General features: G+C 45.0%; 13 non-coding genes across 13 annotated transcripts; all 13 read right to left on the bottom strand.

The window, feature by feature from the left end:
• Nucleotides 1–1,114: 1,114 nt before the first annotated feature.
• On the bottom strand, nt 1,115–1,305 carry LOC141212134 (U2 spliceosomal RNA). The gene has a single exon (XR_012281952.1). It is a non-coding gene; the product is annotated as a U2 spliceosomal RNA (small nuclear RNA).
• A 1,115-nt stretch (nt 1,306–2,420) lies between these two features.
• Nucleotides 2,421–2,611, bottom strand: LOC141212135 (U2 spliceosomal RNA). Its single transcript, XR_012281953.1, has one exon. It is a non-coding gene; the product is annotated as a U2 spliceosomal RNA (small nuclear RNA).
• Nucleotides 2,612–3,726: 1,115 nt separating this feature from the next.
• Nucleotides 3,727–3,917, bottom strand: LOC141212136 (U2 spliceosomal RNA). The gene has a single exon (XR_012281954.1). It is a non-coding gene; the product is annotated as a U2 spliceosomal RNA (small nuclear RNA).
• Nucleotides 3,918–5,032: 1,115 nt separating this feature from the next.
• Nucleotides 5,033–5,223, bottom strand: LOC141211571 (U2 spliceosomal RNA). Its single transcript, XR_012281542.1, has one exon. It is a non-coding gene; the product is annotated as a U2 spliceosomal RNA (small nuclear RNA).
• A 1,115-nt stretch (nt 5,224–6,338) lies between these two features.
• LOC141212137 (U2 spliceosomal RNA) lies at nt 6,339–6,529 on the bottom strand. Its single transcript, XR_012281955.1, has one exon. It is a non-coding gene; the product is annotated as a U2 spliceosomal RNA (small nuclear RNA).
• Nucleotides 6,530–7,644: 1,115 nt separating this feature from the next.
• On the bottom strand, nt 7,645–7,835 carry LOC141212138 (U2 spliceosomal RNA). Its single transcript, XR_012281956.1, has one exon. It is a non-coding gene; the product is annotated as a U2 spliceosomal RNA (small nuclear RNA).
• Nucleotides 7,836–8,947: 1,112 nt separating this feature from the next.
• Nucleotides 8,948–9,138, bottom strand: LOC141212139 (U2 spliceosomal RNA). Its single transcript, XR_012281957.1, has one exon. It is a non-coding gene; the product is annotated as a U2 spliceosomal RNA (small nuclear RNA).
• A 1,115-nt stretch (nt 9,139–10,253) lies between these two features.
• On the bottom strand, nt 10,254–10,444 carry LOC141212140 (U2 spliceosomal RNA). Its single transcript, XR_012281958.1, has one exon. It is a non-coding gene; the product is annotated as a U2 spliceosomal RNA (small nuclear RNA).
• Nucleotides 10,445–11,556: 1,112 nt separating this feature from the next.
• Nucleotides 11,557–11,747, bottom strand: LOC141211913 (U2 spliceosomal RNA). Its single transcript, XR_012281735.1, has one exon. It is a non-coding gene; the product is annotated as a U2 spliceosomal RNA (small nuclear RNA).
• A 1,115-nt stretch (nt 11,748–12,862) lies between these two features.
• LOC141212142 (U2 spliceosomal RNA) lies at nt 12,863–13,053 on the bottom strand. Its single transcript, XR_012281960.1, has one exon. It is a non-coding gene; the product is annotated as a U2 spliceosomal RNA (small nuclear RNA).
• Nucleotides 13,054–14,168: 1,115 nt separating this feature from the next.
• On the bottom strand, nt 14,169–14,359 carry LOC141211435 (U2 spliceosomal RNA). The gene has a single exon (XR_012281409.1). It is a non-coding gene; the product is annotated as a U2 spliceosomal RNA (small nuclear RNA).
• Nucleotides 14,360–15,474: 1,115 nt separating this feature from the next.
• Nucleotides 15,475–15,665, bottom strand: LOC141212143 (U2 spliceosomal RNA). The gene has a single exon (XR_012281961.1). It is a non-coding gene; the product is annotated as a U2 spliceosomal RNA (small nuclear RNA).
• A 1,115-nt stretch (nt 15,666–16,780) lies between these two features.
• Nucleotides 16,781–16,971, bottom strand: LOC141212144 (U2 spliceosomal RNA). The gene has a single exon (XR_012281962.1). It is a non-coding gene; the product is annotated as a U2 spliceosomal RNA (small nuclear RNA).
• Between the last annotated feature and the right edge of the window lie 828 nt (nt 16,972–17,799).

A 17,799-nucleotide genomic window follows, 5' to 3' on the forward strand; every position in this document is an offset into this window, starting at 1 on the left:
ACCAGAATTGGTTTCAAACTACGGAGCCACCCAAGGATCCTGAAAAGTCCATTTGTGGAGATGAGCTCCTGGACTCCCGTTAAGAAGACATGTTGTCAACCTCTAGATCCCTTACATGCCTGCACTTTTCGGCTTGCTGCTGCTGCAATCCACGCGTTTTAGATCTGCATAACTCCACCTCTTTAAACACAGCACCTTCACCCCCTGCTGTTCCCACCCGCCTCAACACCGTTGGAAGGGAGGAGAACCAATTAAGGCGGGGGGTGGGGTGGAACGAGCAGCTGTCTACCCTTAGCAGGAGGGCTCCTGATTACATACCTCTCCTGCTGCTGCTGCTGCTGGCTGTCCAGCAGCAGACTGAAGGTGGCTGCTGCTGTGCACAGGTATATAAAGGCTCAGAGCCTATTTTGACACGCGCAGCCAGCGTTCCATTGCCACATTCCATCTACTGCAGGCAGGATACCTGGCTGGCTGACTGTCGCTGAGAAGCTCACAGAGACCGCCATAAGCAACAGTTTAACAGAATGCCACAGACTAATCAACCAAACTTTTTGGGTTGGGTTCTCTTTTATAGTCTGCAGGCATTAAATGAAAGAAGTCAGTGTTCCAGCAGAAGGAGACAACGTTTCAGAAAAGGCATTGTAGCAAACCAAAAAAGAAATTTTAAGCGCAGCAGAGTAACCAGCGCACATACCTGTTAGCTCAGGTGAGTTTAAAAGGCTGCTGTTGATAACAAGGGCATTTGCTAAATAGATGGTGTGTGTGCAACAATATACTGAAAGGTCAATTATATTGTGCAGCTTATCTCACCACCTGTAGTTATTTAGGTGAAAGCTCCAAAATGCTTGCCTAACATGTCTGTTTATCCAAAAGGAAGTAAAAAGGGAGAGCTAGAAAGATAGCATTGCATCACATTACATGGCAATGCAATGCACAGTTGCTGAAGTTGAACCAAAATGAGCTTGTAATCTGGCTTCTGCAACTTTGAACATGAAAAATCCAATGAGGAGAAGAAAAGCAAAGCCAAAGAGTCCATCCCAAAATCCGACAAACAAGCAAAATGAACAAAAAACATTGAATTCAATTCTTTCTGATTTTAGAAACTGCATTAAAGAAGGGGTGCACCGGTCCTGGAGATACTGCAATACCAGGTCAATGCGTGGAGTGGACAGAGCAAGCTCTTTTTCCATCTCCCTGTTCTAAAAATCCATTTAATATATGGTCCCCAGATAGGGGACGTATCAGATATTAAACTGATAAGAACAGATACTACACTTGATCTTAGCCAAAAGGCCGAGAAGCGATAACCAGAATTGGTTTCAAACTACGGAGCCACCCAAGGATCCTGAAAAGTCCATTTGTGGAGATGAGCTCCTGGACTCCCGTTAAGAAGACATGTTGTCAACCTCTAGATCCCTTACATGCCTGCACTTTTCGGCTTGCTGCTGCTGCAATCCACGCGTTTTAGATCTGCATAACTCCACCTCTTTAAACACAGCACCTTCACCCCCTGCTGTTCCCACCCGCCTCAACACCGTTGGAAGGGAGGAGAACCAATTAAGGCGGGGGGTGGGGTGGAACGAGCAGCTGTCTACCCTTAGCAGGAGGGCTCCTGATTACATACCTCTCCTGCTGCTGCTGCTGCTGGCTGTCCAGCAGCAGACTGAAGGTGGCTGCTGCTGTGCACAGGTATATAAAGGCTCAGAGCCTATTATGACACGCGCAGCCAGCGTTCCATTGCCACATTCCATCTACTGCAGGCAGGATACCTGGCTGGCTGAATGTCGCTGAGAAGCTCACAGAGACCGCCATAAGCAACAGTTTAACAGAATGCCACAGACTAATCAACCAAACTTTTTGGGTTGGGTTCTCTTTTATAGTCTGCAGGCATTAAATGAAAGAAGTCAGTGTTCCAGCAGAAGGAGACAACGTTTCAGAAAAGGCATTGTAGCAAACCAAAAAAGAAATTTTAAGCGCAGCAGAGTAACCAGCGCACATACCTGTTAGCTCAGGTGAGTTTAAAAGGCTGCTGTTGATAACAAGGGCATTTGCTAAATAGATGGTGTGTGTGCAACAATATACTGAAAGGTCAATTATATTGTGCAGCTTATCTCACCACCTGTAGTTATTTAGGTGAAAGCTCCAAAATGCTTGCCTAATATGTCTGTTTATCCAAAAGGAAGTAAAAAGGGAGAGCTAGAAAGATAGCATTGCATCACATTACATGGCAATGCAATGCACAGTTGCTGAAGTTGAACCAAAATGAGCTTGTAATCTGGCTTCTGCAACTTTGAACATGAAAAATCCAATGAGGAGAAGAAAAGCAAAGCCAAAGAGTCCATCCCAAAATCCGACAAACAAGCAAAATGAACAAAAAACATTGAATTCAATTCTTTCTGATTTTAGAAACTGCATTAAAGAAGGGGTGCACCGGTCCTGGAGATACTGCAATACCAGGTCAATGCGTGGAGTGGACAGAGCAAGCTCTTTTTCCATCTCCCTGTTCTAAAAATCCATTTAATATATGGTCCCCAGATAGGGGACGTATCAGATATTAAACTGATAAGAACAGATACTACACTTGATCTTAGCCAAAAGGCCGAGAAGCGATAACCAGAATTGGTTTCAAACTACGGAGCCACCCAAGGATCCTGAAAAGTCCATTTGTGGAGATGAGCTCCTGGACTCCCGTTAAGAAGACATGTTGTCAACCTCTAGATCCCTTACATGCCTGCACTTTTCGGCTTGCTGCTGCTGCAATCCACGCGTTTTAGATCTGCATAACTCCACCTCTTTAAACACAGCACCTTCACCCCCTGCTGTTCCCACCCGCCTCAACACCGTTGGAAGGGAGGAGAACCAATTAAGGCGGGGGGTGGGGTGGAACGAGCAGCTGTCTACCCTTAGCAGGAGGGCTCCTGATTACATACCTCTCCTGCTGCTGCTGCTGCTGGCTGTCCAGCAGCAGACTGAAGGTGGCTGCTGCTGTGCACAGGTATATAAAGGCTCAGAGCCTATTATGACACGCGCAGCCAGCGTTCCATTGCCACATTCCATCTACTGCAGGCAGGATACCTGGCTGGCTGAATGTCGCTGAGAAGCTCACAGAGACCGCCATAAGCAACAGTTTAACAGAATGCCACAGACTAATCAACCAAACTTTTTGGGTTGGGTTCTCTTTTATAGTCTGCAGGCATTAAATGAAAGAAGTCAGTGTTCCAGCAGAAGGAGACAACGTTTCAGAAAAGGCATTGTAGCAAACCACAAAAGAAATTTTAAGCGCAGCAGAGTAACCAGCGCACATACCTGTTAGCTCAGGTGAGTTTAAAAGGCTGCTGTTGATAACAAGGGCATTTGCTAAATAGATGGTGTGTGTGCAACAATATACTGAAAGGTCAATTATATTGTGCAGCTTATCTCACCACCTGTAGTTATTTAGGTGAAAGCTCCAAAATGCTTGCCTAATATGTCTGTTTATCCAAAAGGAAGTAAAAAGGGAGAGCTAGAAAGATAGCATTGCATCACATTACATGGCAATGCAATGCACAGTTGCTGAAGTTGAACCAAAATGAGCTTGTAATCTGGCTTCTGCAACTTTGAACATGAAAAATCCAATGAGAAGAAGAAAAGCAAAGCCAAAGAGTCCATCCCAAAATCCGACAAACAAGCAAAATGAACAAAAAACATTGAATTCAATTCTTTCTGATTTTAGAAACTGCATTAAAGAAGGGGTGCACCGGTCCTGGAGATACTGCAATACCAGGTCAATGCGTGGAGTGGACAGAGCAAGCTCTTTTTCCATCTCCCTGTTCTAAAAATCCATTTAATATATGGTCCCCAGATAGGGGACGTATCAGATATTAAACTGATAAGAACAGATACTACACTTGATCTTAGCCAAAAGGCCGAGAAGCGATAACCAGAATTGGTTTCAAACTACGGAGCCACCCAAGGATCCTGAAAAGTCCATTTGTGGAGATGAGCTCCTGGACTCCCGTTAAGAAGACATGTTGTCAACCTCTAGATCCCTTACATGCCTGCACTTTTCGGCTTGCTGCTGCTGCAATCCACGCGTTTTAGATCTGCATAACTCCACCTCTTTAAACACAGCACCTTCACCCCCTGCTGTTCCCACCCGCCTCAACACCGTTGGAAGGGAGGAGAACCAATTAAGGCGGGGGGTGGGGTGGAACGAGCAGCTGTCTACCCTTAGCAGGAGGGCTCCTGATTACATACCTCTCCTGCTGCTGCTGCTGCTGGCTGTCCAGCAGCAGACTGAAGGTGGCTGTTGCTGTGCACAGGTATATAAAGGCTCAGAGCCTATTATGACACGCGCAGCCAGCGTTCCATTGCCACATTCCATCTACTGCAGGCAGGATACCTGGCTGGCTGAATGTCGCTGAGAAGCTCACAGAGACCGCCATAAGCAACAGTTTAACAGAATGCCACAGACTAATCAACCAAACTTTTTGGGTTGGGTTCTCTTTTATAGTCTGCAGGCATTAAATGAAAGAAGTCAGTGTTACAGCAGAAGGAGACAACGTTTCAGAAAAGGCATTGTAGCAAACCAAAAAAGAAATTTTAAGCGCAACAGAGTAACCAGCGCACATACCTGTTAGCTCAGGTGAGTTTAAAAGGCTGCTGTTGATAACAAGGGCATTTGCTAAATAGATGGTGTGTGTGCAACAATATACTGAAAGGTCAATTATATTGTGCAGCTTATCTCACCACCTGTAGTTATTTAGGTGAAAGCTCCAAAATGCTTGCCTAACATGTCTGTTTATCCAAAAGGAAGTAAAAAGGGAGAGCTAGAAAGATAGCATTGCATCACATTACATGGCAATGCAATGCACAGTTGCTGAAGTTGAACCAAAATGAGCTTGTAATCTGGCTTCTGCAACTTTGAACATGAAAAATCCAATGAGGAGAAGAAAAGCAAAGCCAAAGAGTCCATCCCAAAATCCGACAAACAAGCAAAATGAACAAAAAACATTGAATTCAATTCTTTCTGATTTTAGAAACTGCATTAAAGAAGGGGTGCACCGGTCCTGGAGATACTGCAATACCAGGTCAATGCGTGGAGTGGACAGAGCAAGCTCTTTTTCCATCTCCCTGTTCTAAAAATCCATTTAATATATGGTCCCCAGATAGGGGACGTATCAGATATTAAACTGATAAGAACAGATACTACACTTGATCTTAGACAAAAGGCCGAGAAGCGATAACCAGAATTGGTTTCAAACTACGGAGCCACCCAAGGATCCTGAAAAGTCCATTTGTGGAGATGAGCTCCTGGACTCCCGTTAAGAAGACATGTTGTCAACCTCTAGATCCCTTACATGCCTGCACTTTTCGGCTTGCTGCTGCTGCAATCCACGCATTTTAGATCTGCATAACTCCACCTCTTTAAACACAGCACCTTCACCCCCTGCTGTTCCCACCCGCCTCAACACCGTTGGAAGGGAGGAGAACCAATTAAGGCGGGGGGTGGGGTGGAACGAGCAGCTGTCTACCCTTAGCAGGAGGGCTCCTGATTACATACCTCTCCTGCTGCTGCTGCTGCTGGCTGTCCAGCAGCAGACTGAAGGTGGCTGCTGCTGTGCACAGGTATATAAAGGCTCAGAGCCTATTATGACACGCGCAGCCAGCGTTCCATTGCCACATTCCATCTACTGCAGGCAGGATACCTGGCTGGCTGAATGTCGCTGAGAAGCTCACAGAGACCGCCATAAGCAACAGTTTAACAGAATGCCACAGACTAATCAACCAAACTTTTTGGGTTGGGTTCTCTTTTATAGTCTGCAGGCATTAAATGAAAGAAGTCAGTGTTCCAGCAGAAGGAGACAACGTTTCAGAAAAGGCATTGTAGCAAACCAAAAAAGAAATTTTAAGCGCAGCAGAGTAACCAGCGCACATACCTGTTAGCTCAGGTGAGTTTAAAAGGCTGCTGTTGATAACAAGGGCATTTGCTAAATAGATGGTGTGTGTGCAACAATATACTGAAAGGTCAATTATATTGTGCAGCTTATCTCACCACCTGTAGTTATTTAGGTGAAAGCTCCAAAATGCTTGCCTAATATGTCTGTTTATCCAAAAGGAAGTAAAAAGGGAGAGCTAGAAAGATAGCATTGCATCACATTACATGGCAATGCAATGCACAGTTGCTGAAGTTGAACCAAAATGAGCTTGTAATCTGGCTTCTGCAACTTTGAACATGAAAAATCCAATGAGGAGAAGAAAAGCAAAGCCAAAGAGTCCATCCCAAAATCCGACAAACAAGCAAAATGAACAAAAAACATTGAATTCAATTCTTTCTGATTTTAGAAACTGCATTAAAGAAGGGGTGCACCGGTCCTGGAGATACTGCAATACCAGGTCAATGCGTGGAGTGGACAGAGCAAGCTCTTTTTCCATCTCCCTGTTCTAAAAATCCATTTAATATATGGTCCCCAGATAGGGGACGTATCAGATATTAAACTGATAAGAACAGATACTACACTTGATCTTAGCCAAAAGGCCGAGAAGCGATAACCAGAATTGGTTTCAAACTACGGAGCCACCCAAGGATCCTGAAAAGTCCATTTGTGGAGATGAGCTCCTGGACTCCCGTTAAGAAGACATGTTGTCAACCTCTAGATCCCTTACATGCCTGCACTTTTCGGCTTGCTGCTGCTGCAATCCACGCGTTTTAGATCTGCATAACTCCACCTCTTTAAACACAGCACCTTCACCCCCTGCTGTTCCCACCCGCCTCAACACCGTTGGAAGGGAGGAGAACCAATTAAGGCGGGGGGTGGGGTGGAACGAGCAGCTGTCTACCCTTAGCAGGAGGGCTCCTGATTACATACCTCTCCTGCTGCTGCTGCTGCTGGCTGTCCAGCAGCAGACTGAAGGTGGCTGCTGCTGTGCACAGGTATATAAAGGCTCAGAGCCTATTATGACACGCGCAGCCAGCGTTCCATTGCCACATTCCATCTACTGCAGGCAGGATACCTGGCTGGCTGAATGTCGCTGAGAAGCTCACAGAGACCGCCATAAGCAACAGTTTAACAGAATGCCACAGACTAATCAACCAAACTTTTTGGGTTGGGTTCTCTTTTATAGTCTGCAGGCATTAAATGAAAGAAGTCAGTGTTCCAGCAGAAGGAGACAACGTTTCAGAAAAAGCATTGTAGCAAACCAAAAAAGAAATTTTAAGCGCAGCAGAGTAACCAGCGCACATACCTGTTAGCTCAGGTGAGTTTAAAATTCTGCTGTTGATAACAAGGGCATTTGCTAAATAGATGGTGTGTGTGCAACAATATACTGAAAGGTCAATTATATTGTGCAGCTTATCTCACCACCTGTAGTTATTTAGGTGAAAGCTCCAAAATGCTTGCCTAATATGTCTGTTTATCCAAAAGGAAGTAAAAAGGGAGAGCTAGAAAGATAGCATTGCATCACATTACATGGCAATGCAATGCACAGTTGCTGAAGTTGAACCAAAATGAGCTTGTAATCTGGCTTCTGCAACTTTGAACATGAAAAATCCAATGAGGAGAAGAAAAGCAAAGCCAAAGAGTCCATCCCAAAATCCGACAAACAAGCAAAATGAACAAAAAACATTGAATTCAATTCTTTCTGATTTTAGAAACTGCATTAAAGAAGGGGTGCACCGGTCCTGGAGATACTGCAATACCAGGTCAATGCGTGGAGTGGACAGAGCAAGCTCTTTTTCCATCTCCCTGTTCTAAAAATCCATTTAATATATGGTCCCCAGATAGGGGACGTATCAGATATTAAACTGATAAGAACAGATACTACACTTGATCTTAGCCAAAAGGCCGAGAAGCGATAACCAGAATTAGTTTCAAACTACGGAGCCACCCAAGGATCCTGAAAAGTCCATTTCTGGAGATGAGCTCCTGGACTCCCGTTAAGAAGACATGTTGTCAACCTCTAGATCCCTTACATGCCTGCACTTTTCGGCTTGCTGCTGCTGCAATCCACGCATTTTAGATCTGCATAACTCCACCTCTTTAAACACAGCACCTTCACCCCCTGCTGTTCCCACCCGCCTCAACACCGTTGGAAGGGAGGAGAACCAATTAAGGCGGGGGGTGGGGTGGAACGAGCAGCTGTCTACCCTTAGCAGGAGGGCTCCTGATTACATACCTCTCCTGCTGCTGCTGCTGGCTGTCCAGCAGCAGACTGAAGGTGGCTGCTGCTGTGCACAGGTATATAAAGGCTCAGAGCCTATTATGACACGCGCAGCCAGCGTTCCATTGCCACATTCCATCTACTGCAGGCAGGATACCTGGCTGGCTGAATGTCGCTGAGAAGCTCACAGAGACCGCCATAAGCAACAGTTTAACAGAATGCCACAGACTAATCAACCAAACTTTTTGGGTTGGGTTCTCTTTTATAGTCTGCAGGCATTAAATGAAAGAAGTCAGTGTCCCAGCAGAAGGAGACAACGTTTCAGAAAAGGCATTGTAGCAAACCAAAAAAGAAATTTTAAGCGCAGCAGAGTAACCAGCGCACATACCTGTTAGCTCAGGTGAGTTTAAAAGGCTGCTGTTGATAACAAGGGCATTTGCTAAATAGATGGTGTGTGTGCAACAATATACTGAAAGGTCAATTATATTGTGCAGCTTATCTCACCACCTGTAGTTATTTAGGTGAAAGCTCCAAAATGCTTGCCTAATATGTCTGTTTATCCAAAAGGAAGTAAAAAGGGAGAGCTAGAAAGATAGCATTGCATCACATTACATGGCAATGCAATGCACAGTTGCTGAAGTTGAACCAAAATGAGCTTGTAATCTGGCTTCTGCAACTTTGAACATGAAAAATCCAATGAGGAGAAGAAAAGCAAAGCCAAAGAGTCCATCCCAAAATCCGACAAACAAGCAAAATGAACAAAAAACATTGAATTCAATTCTTTCTGATTTTAGAAACTGCATTAAAGAAGGGGTGCACCGGTCCTGGAGATACTGCAATACCAGGTCAATGCGTGGAGTGGACAGAGCAAGCTCTTTTTCCATCTCCCTGTTCTAAAAATCCATTTAATATATGGTCCCCAGATAGGGGACGTATCAGATATTAAACTGATAAGAACAGATACTACACTTGATCTTAGCCAAAAGGCCGAGAAGCGATAACCAGAATTGGTTTCAAACTACGGAGCCACCCAAGGATCCTGAAAAGTCCATTTGTGGAGATGAGCTCCTGGACTCCCGTTAAGAAGACATGTTGTCAACCTCTAGATCCCTTACATGCCTGCACTTTTCGGCTTGCTGCTGCTGCAATCCACGCGTTTTAGATCTGCATAACTCCACCTCTTTAAACACAGCACCTTCACCCCCTGCTGTTCCCACCCGCCTCAACACCGTTGGAAGGGAGGAGAACCAATTAAGGCGGGGGGTGGGGTGGAACGAGCAGCTGTCTACCCTTAGCAGGAGGGCTCCTGATTACATACCTCTCCTGCTGCTGCTGCTGCTGGCTGTCCAGCAGCAGACTGAAGGTGGCTGCTGCTGTGCACAGGTATATAAAGGCTCAGAGCCTATTATGACACGCGCAGCCAGCGTTCCATTGCCACATTCCATCTACTGCAGGCAGGATACCTGGCTGGCTGAATGTCGCTGAGAAGCTCACAGAGACCGCCATAAGCAACAGTTTAACAGAATGCCACAGACTAATCAACCAAACTTTTTGGGTTGGGTTCTCTTTTATAGTCTGCAGGCATTAAATGAAAGAAGTCAGTGTTCCAGCAGAAGGAGACAACGTTTCAGAAAAGGCATTGTAGCAAACCAAAAAAGAAATTTTAAGCGCAGCAGAGTAACCAGCGCACATACCTGTTAGCTCAGGTGAGTTTAAAAGGCTGCTGTTGATAACAAGGGCATTTGCTAAATAGATGGTGTGTGTGCAACAATATACTGAAAGGTCAATTATATTGTGCAGCTTATCTCACCACCTGTAGTTATTTAGGTGAAAGCTCCAAAATGCTTGCCTAATATGTCTGTTTATCCAAAAGGAAGTAAAAAGGGAGAGCTAGAAAGATAGCATTGCATCACATTACATGGCAATGCAATGCACAGTTGCTGAAGTTGAACCAAAATGAGCTTGTAATCTGGCTTCTGCAACTTTGAACATGAAAAATCCAATGAGGAGAAGAAAAGCAAAGCCAAAGAGTCCATCCCAAAATCTGACAAACAAGCAAAATGAACAAAAAACATTGAATTCAATTCTTTCTGATTTTAGAAACTGCATTAAAGAAGGGGTGCACCGGTCCTGGAGATACTGCAATACCAGGTCAATGCGTGGAGTGGACAGAGCAAGCTCTTTTTCCATCTCCCTGTTCTAAAAATCCATTTAATATATGGTCCCCAGATAGGGGACGTATCAGATATTAAACTGATAAGAACAGATACTACACTTGATCTTAGCCAAAAGGCCGAGAAGCGATAACCAGAATTGGTTTCAAACTACGGAGCCACCCAAGGATCCTGAAAAGTCCATTTGTGGAGATGAGCTCCTGGACTCCCGTTAAGAAGACATGTTGTCAACCTCTAGATCCCTTACATGCCTGCACTTTTCGGCTTGCTGCTGCTGCAATCCACGCGTTTTAGATCTGCATAACTCCACCTCTTTAAACACAGCACCTTCACCCCCTGCTGTTCCCACCCGCCTCAACACCGTTGGAAGGGAGGAGAACCAATTAAGGCGGGGGGTGGGGTGGAACGAGCAGCTGTCTACCCTTAGCAGGAGGGCTCCTGATTACATACCTCTCCTGCTGCTGCTGCTGGCTGTCCAGCAGCAGACTGAAGGTGGCTGCTGCTGTGCACAGGTATATAAAGGCTCAGAGCCTATTATGACACGCGCAGCCAGCGTTCCATTGCCACATTCCATCTACTGCAGGCAGGATACCTGGCTGGCTGAATGTCACTGAGAAGCTCACAGAGACCGCCATAAGCAACAGTTTAACAGAATGCCACAGACTAATCAACCAAACTTTTTGGGTTGGGTTCTCTTTTATAGTCTGCAGGCATTAAATGAAAGAAGTCAGTGTTCCAGCAGAAGGAGACAACATTTCAGAAAAGGCATTGTAGCAAACCAAAAAAGAAATTTTAAGCGCAGCAGAGTAACCAGCGCACATACCTGTTAGCTCAGGTGAGTTTAAAAGGCTGCTGTTGATAACAAGGGCATTTGCTAAATAGATGGTGTGTGTGCAACAATATACTGAAAGGTCAATTATATTGTGCAGCTTATCTCACCACCTGTAGTTATTTAGGTGAAAGCTCCAAAATGCTTGCCTAATATGTCTGTTTATCCAAAAGGAAGTAAAAAGGGAAAGCTAGAAAGATAGCATTGCATCACATTACATGGCAATGCAATGCACAGTTGCTGAAGTTGAACCAAAATGAGCTTGTAATCTGGCTTCTGCAACTTTGAACATGAAAAATCCAATGAGGAGAAGAAAAGCAAAGCCAAAGAGTCCATCCCAAAATCCGACAAACAAGCAAAATGAACAAAAAACATTGAATTCAATTCTTTCTGATTTTAGAAACTGCATTAAAGAAGGGGTGCACCGATCCTGGAGATACTGCAATACCAGGTCAATGCGTGGAGTGGACAGAGCAAGCTCTTTTTCCATCTCCCTGTTCTAAAAATCCATTTAATATATGGTCCCCAGATAGGGGACGTATCAGATATTAAACTGATAAGAACAGATACTACACTTGATCTTAGCCAAAAGGCCGAGAAGCGATAACCAGAATTGGTTTCAAACTACGGAGCCACCCAAGGATCCTGAAAAGTCCATTTGTGGAGATGAGCTCCTGGACTCCCGTTAAGAAGACATGTTGTCAACCTCTAGATCCCTTACATGCCTGCACTTTTCGGCTTGCTGCTGCTGCAATCCACGCGTTTTAGATCTGCATAACTCCACCTCTTTAAACACAGCACCTTCACCCCCTGCTGTTCCCACCCGCCTCAACACCGTTGGAAGGGAGGAGAACCAATTAAGGCGGGGGGTGGGGTGGAACGAGCAGCTGTCTACCCTTAGCAGGAGGGCTCCTGATTACATACCTCTCCTGCTGCTGCTGCTGCTGGCTGTCCAGCAGCAGACTGAAGGTGGCTGCTGCTGTGCACAGGTATATAAAGGCTCAGAGCCTATTATGACACGCGCAGCCAGCGTTCCATTGCCACATTCCATCTACTGCAGGCAGGATACCTGGCTGGCTGAATGTCGCTGAGAAGCTCACAGAGACCGCCATAAGCAACAGTTTAACAGAATGCCACAGACTAATCAACCAAACTTTTTGGGTTGGGTTCTCTTTTATAGTCTGCAGGCATTAAATGAAAGAAGTCAGTGTTCCAGCAGAAGGAGACAACGTTTCAGAAAAGGCATTGTAGCAAACCAAAAAAGAAATTTTAAGCGCAGCAGAGTAACCAGCGCACATACCTGTTAGCTCAGGTGAGTTTAAAAGGCTGCAGTTGATAACAAGGGCATTTGCTAAATAGATGGTGTGTGTGCAACAATATACTGAAAGGTCAATTATATTGTGCAGCTTATCTCACCACCTGTAGTTATTTAGGTGAAAGCTCCAAAATGCTTGCCTAATATGTCTGTTTATCCAAAAGGAAGTAAAAAGGGAGAGCTAGAAAGATAGCATTGCATCACATTACATGGCAATGCAATGCACAGTTGCTGAAGTTGAACCAAAATGAGCTTGTAATCTGGCTTCTGCAACTTTGAACATGAAAAATCCAATGAGGAGAAGAAAAGCAAAGCCAAAGAGTCCATCCCAAAATCCGACAAACAAGCAAAATGAACAAAAAACATTGAATTCAATTCTTTCTGATTTTAGAAACTGCATTAAAGAAGGGGTGCACCGGTCCTGGAGATACTGCAATACCAGGTCAATGCGTGGAGTGGACAGAGCAAGCTCTTTTTCCATCTCCCTGTTCTAAAAATCCATTTAATATATGGTCCCCAGATAGGGGACGTATCAGATATTAAACTGATAAGAACAGATACTACACTTGATCTTAGCCAAAAGGCCGAGAAGCGATAACCAGAATTGGTTTCAAACTACGGAGCCACCCAAGGATCCTGAAAAGTCCATTTGTGGAGATGAGCTCCTGGACTCCCGTTAAGAAGACATGTTGTCAACCTCTAGATCCCTTACATGCCTGCACTTTTCGGCTTGCTGCTGCTGCAATCCACGCGTTTTAGATCTGCATAACTCCACCTCTTTAAACACAGCACCTTCACCCCCTGCTGTTCCCACCCGCCTCAACACCGTTGGAAGGGAGGAGAACCAATTAAGGCGGGGGGTGGGGTGGAACGAGCAGCTGTCTACCCTTAGCAGGAGGGCTCCTGATTACATACCTCTCCTGCTGCTGCTGCTGCTGCTGGCTGTCCAGCAGCAGACTGAAGGTGGCTGCTGCTGTGCACAGGTATATAAAGGCTCAGAGCCTATTATGACACGCGCAGCCAGCGTTCCATTGCCACATTCCATCTACTGCAGGCAGGATACCTGGCTGGCTGAATGTCGCTGAGAAGCTCACAGAGACCGCCATAAGCAACAGTTTAACAGAATGCCACAGACTAATCAACCAAACTTTTTGGGTTGGGTTCTCTTTTATAGTCTGCAGGCATTAAATGAAAGAAGTCAGTGTTCCAGCAGGAGACAACGTTTCAGAAAAGGCATTGTAGCAAACCAAAAAAGAAATTTTAAGCGCAGCAGAGTAACCAGCGCACATACCTGTTAGCTCAGGTGAGTTTAAAAGGCTGCTGTTGATAACAAGGGCATTTGCTAAATAGATGGTGTGTGTGCAACAATATACTGAATGGTCAATTATATTGTGCAGCTTATCTCACCACCTGGAGTTATTTAGGTGAAAGCTCCAAAATGCTTGCCTAATATGTCTGTTTATCCAAAAGGAAGTAAAAAGGGAGAGCTAGAAAGATAGCATTGCATCACATTACATGGCAATGCAATGCACAGTTGCTGAAGTTGAACCAAAATGAGCTTGTAATCTGGCTTCTGCAACTTTGAACATGAAAAATCCAATGAGGAGAAGAAAAGCAAAGCCAAAGAGTCCATCCCAAAATCCGACAAACAAGCAAAATGAACAAAAAACATTGAATTCAATTCTTTCTGATTTTAGAAACTGCATTAAAGAAGGGGTGCACCGGTCCTGGAGATACTGCAATACCAGGTCAATGCGTGGAGTGGACAGAGCAAGCTCTTTTTCCATCTCCCTGTTCTAAAAATGCATTTAATATATGGTCCCCAGATAGGGGACGTATCAGATATTAAACTGATAAGAACAGATACTACACTTGATCTTAGCCAAAAGGCCGAGAAGCGATAACCAGAATTGGTTTCAAACTACGGAGCCACCCAAGGATCCTGAAAAGTCCATTTGTGGAGATGAGCTCCTGGACTCCCGTTAAGAAGACATGTTGTCAACCTCTAGATCCCTTACATGCCTGCACTTTTCGGCTTGCTGCTGCTGCAATCCACGCGTTTTAGATCTGCATAACTCCACCTCTTTAAACACAGCACCTTCACCCCCTGCTGTTCCCACCCGCCTCAACACCGTTGGAAGGGAGGAGAACCAATTAAGGCGGGGGGTGGGGTGGAACGAGCAGCTGTCTACCCTTAGCAGGAGGGCTCCTGATTACATACCTCTCCTGCTGCTGCTGCTGCTGGCTGTCCAGCAGCAGACTGAAAGTGGCTGCTGCTGTGCACAGGTATATAAAGGCTCAGAGCCTATTATGACACGCGCAGCCAGCGTTCCATTGCCACATTCCATCTACTGCAGGCAGGATACCTGGCTGGCTGAATGTCGCTGAGAAGCTCACAGAGACCGCCATAAGCAACAGTTTAACAGAATGCCACAGACTAATCAACCAAACTTTTTGGGTTGGGTTCTCTTTTATAGTCTGCAGGCATTAAATGAAAGAAGTCAGTGTTCCAGCAGAAGGAGACAACGTTTCAGAAAAGGCATTGTAGCAAACCAAAAAAGAAATTTTAAGCGCAGCAGAGTAACCAGCGCACATACCTGTTAGCTCAGGTGAGTTTAAAAGGCTGCTGTTGATAACAAGGGCATTTGCTAAATAGATGGTGTGTGTGCAACAATATACTGAAAGGTCAATTATATTGTGCAGCTTATCTCACCACCTGTGGTTATTTAGGTGAAAGCTCCAAAATGCTTGCCTAATATGTCTGTTTATCCAAAAGGAAGTAAAAAGGGAGAGCTAGAAAGATAGCATTGCATCACATTACATGGCAATGCAATGCACAGTTGCTGAAGTTGAACCAAAATGAGCTTGTAATCTGGCTTCTGCAACTTTGAACATGAAAAATCCAATGAGGAGAAGAAAAGCAAAGCCAAAGAGTCCATCCCAAAATCCGACAAACAAGCAAAATGAACAAAAAACATTGAATTCAATTCTTTCTGATTTTAGAAACTGCATTAAAGAAGGGGTGCACCGGTCCTGGAGATACTGCAATACCAGGTCAATGCGTGGAGTGGACAGAGCAAGCTCTTTTTCCATCTCCCTGTTCTAAAAATCCATTTAATATATGGTCCCCAGATAGGGGACGTATCAGATATTAAACTGATAAGAACAGATACTACACTTGATCTTAGCCAAAAGGCCGAGAAGCGATAACCAGAATTGGTTTCAAACTACGGAGCCACCCAAGGATCCTGAAAAGTCCATTTGTGGAGATGAGCTCCTGGACTCCCGTTAAGAAGACATGTTGTCAACCTCTAGATCCCTTACATGCCTGCACTTTTCGGCTTGCTGCTGCTGCAATCCACGCGTTTTAGATCTGCATAACTCCACCTCTTTAAACACAGCACCTTCACCCCCTGCTGTTCCCACCCGCCTCAACACCGTTGGAAGGGAGGAGAACCAATTAAGGCGGGGGGTGGGGTGGAACGAGCAGCTGTCTACCCTTAGCAGGAGGGCTCCTGATTACATACCTCTCCTGCTGCTGCTGCTGCTGGCTGTCCAGCAGCAGACTGAAGGTGGCTGCTGCTGTGCACATGTATATAAAGGCTCAGAGCCTATTATGACACGCGCAGCCAGCGTTCCATTGCCACATTCCATCTACTGCAGGCAGGATACCTGGCTGGCTGAATGTCGCTGAGAAGCTCACAGAGACCGCCATAAGCAACAGTTTAACAGAATGCCACAGACTAATCAACCAAACTTTTTGGGTTGGGTTCTCTTTTATAGTCTGCAGGCATTAAATGAAAGAAGTCAGTGTTCCAGCAGAAGGAGACAACGTTTCAGAAAAGGCATTGTAGCAAACCAAAAAAGAAATTTTAAGCGCAGCAGAGTAACCAGCGCACATACCTGTTAGCTCAGGTGAGTTTAAAAGGCTGCAGTTGATAACAAGGGCATTTGCTAAATAGATGGTGTGTGTGCAACAATATACTGAAAGGTCAATTATATTGTGCAGCTTATCTCACCACCTGTAGTTATTTAGGTGAAAGCTCCAAAATGCTTGCCTAATATGTCTGTTTATCCAAAAGGAAGTAAAAAGGGAGAGCTAGAAAGATAGCATTGCATCACATTACATGGCAATGCAATGCACAATTGCTGAAGTTGAACCAAAATGAGCTTGTAATCTGGCTTCTGCAACTTTGAACATGAAAAATCCAATGAGGAGAAGAAAAGCAAAGCCAAAGAGTCCATCCCAAAATCCGACAAACAAGCAAAATGAACAAAAAACATTGAATTCAATTCTTTCTGATTTTAGAAACTGCATTAAAGAAGGGGTGCACCGGTCCTGGAGATACTGCAATACCAGGTCAATGCGTGGAGTGGACAGAGCAAGCTCTTTTTCCATCTCCCTGTTCTAAAAATCCATTTAATATATGGTCCCCAGATAGGGGACGTATCAGATATTAAACTGATAAGAACAGATACTACACTTGATCTTAGCCAAAAGGCCGAGAAGCGATAACCAGAATTGGTTTCAAACTACGGAGCCACCCAAGGATCCTGAAAAGTCCATTTGTGGAGATGAGCTCCTGGACTCCCGTTAAGAAGACATGTTGTCAACCTCTAGATCCCTTACATGCCTGCACTTTTCGGCTTGCTGCTGCTGCAATCCACGCGTTTTAGATCTGCATAACTCCACCTCTTTAAACACAGCACCTTCACCCCCTGCTGTTCCCACCCGCCTCAACACCGTTGGAAGGGAGGAGAACCAATTAAGGCGGGGGGTGGGGTGGAACGAGCAGCTGTCTACCCTTAGCAGGAGGGCTCCTGATTACATACCTCTCCTGCTGCTGCTGCTGCTGCTGGCTGTCCAGCAGCAGACTGAAGGTGGCTGCTGCTGTGCACAGGTATATAAAGGCTCAGAGCCTATTATGACACGCGCAGCCAGCGTTCCATTGCCACATTCCATCTACTGCAGGCAGGATACCTGGCTGGCTGAATGTCGCTGAGAAGCTCACAGAGACCGCCATAAGCAACAGTTTAACAGAATGCCACAGACTAATCAACCAAACTTTTTGGGTTGGGTTCTCTTTTATAGTCTGCAGGCATTAAATGAAAGAAGTCAGTGTTCCAGCAGAAGGAGACAACGTTTCAGAAAAGGCATTGTAGCAAACCAAAAAAGAAATTTTAAGCGCAGCAGAGTAACCAGCGCACATACCTGTTAGCTCAGGTGAGTTTAAAAGGCTGCTGTTGATAACAAGGGCATTTGCTAAATAGATGGTGTGTGTGCAACAATATACTGAAAGGTCAATTATATTGTGCAGCTTATCTCACTACCTGTAGTTATT

Source organism: Phyllobates terribilis, unplaced genomic scaffold, assembly GCF_046119375.1.
Source record: "Phyllobates terribilis strain yellow unplaced genomic scaffold, ASM4611937v1 Scaffold_170__1_contigs__length_4071412, whole genome shotgun sequence".
Taxonomy (NCBI): domain Eukaryota; kingdom Metazoa; phylum Chordata; class Amphibia; order Anura; family Dendrobatidae; genus Phyllobates; species Phyllobates terribilis.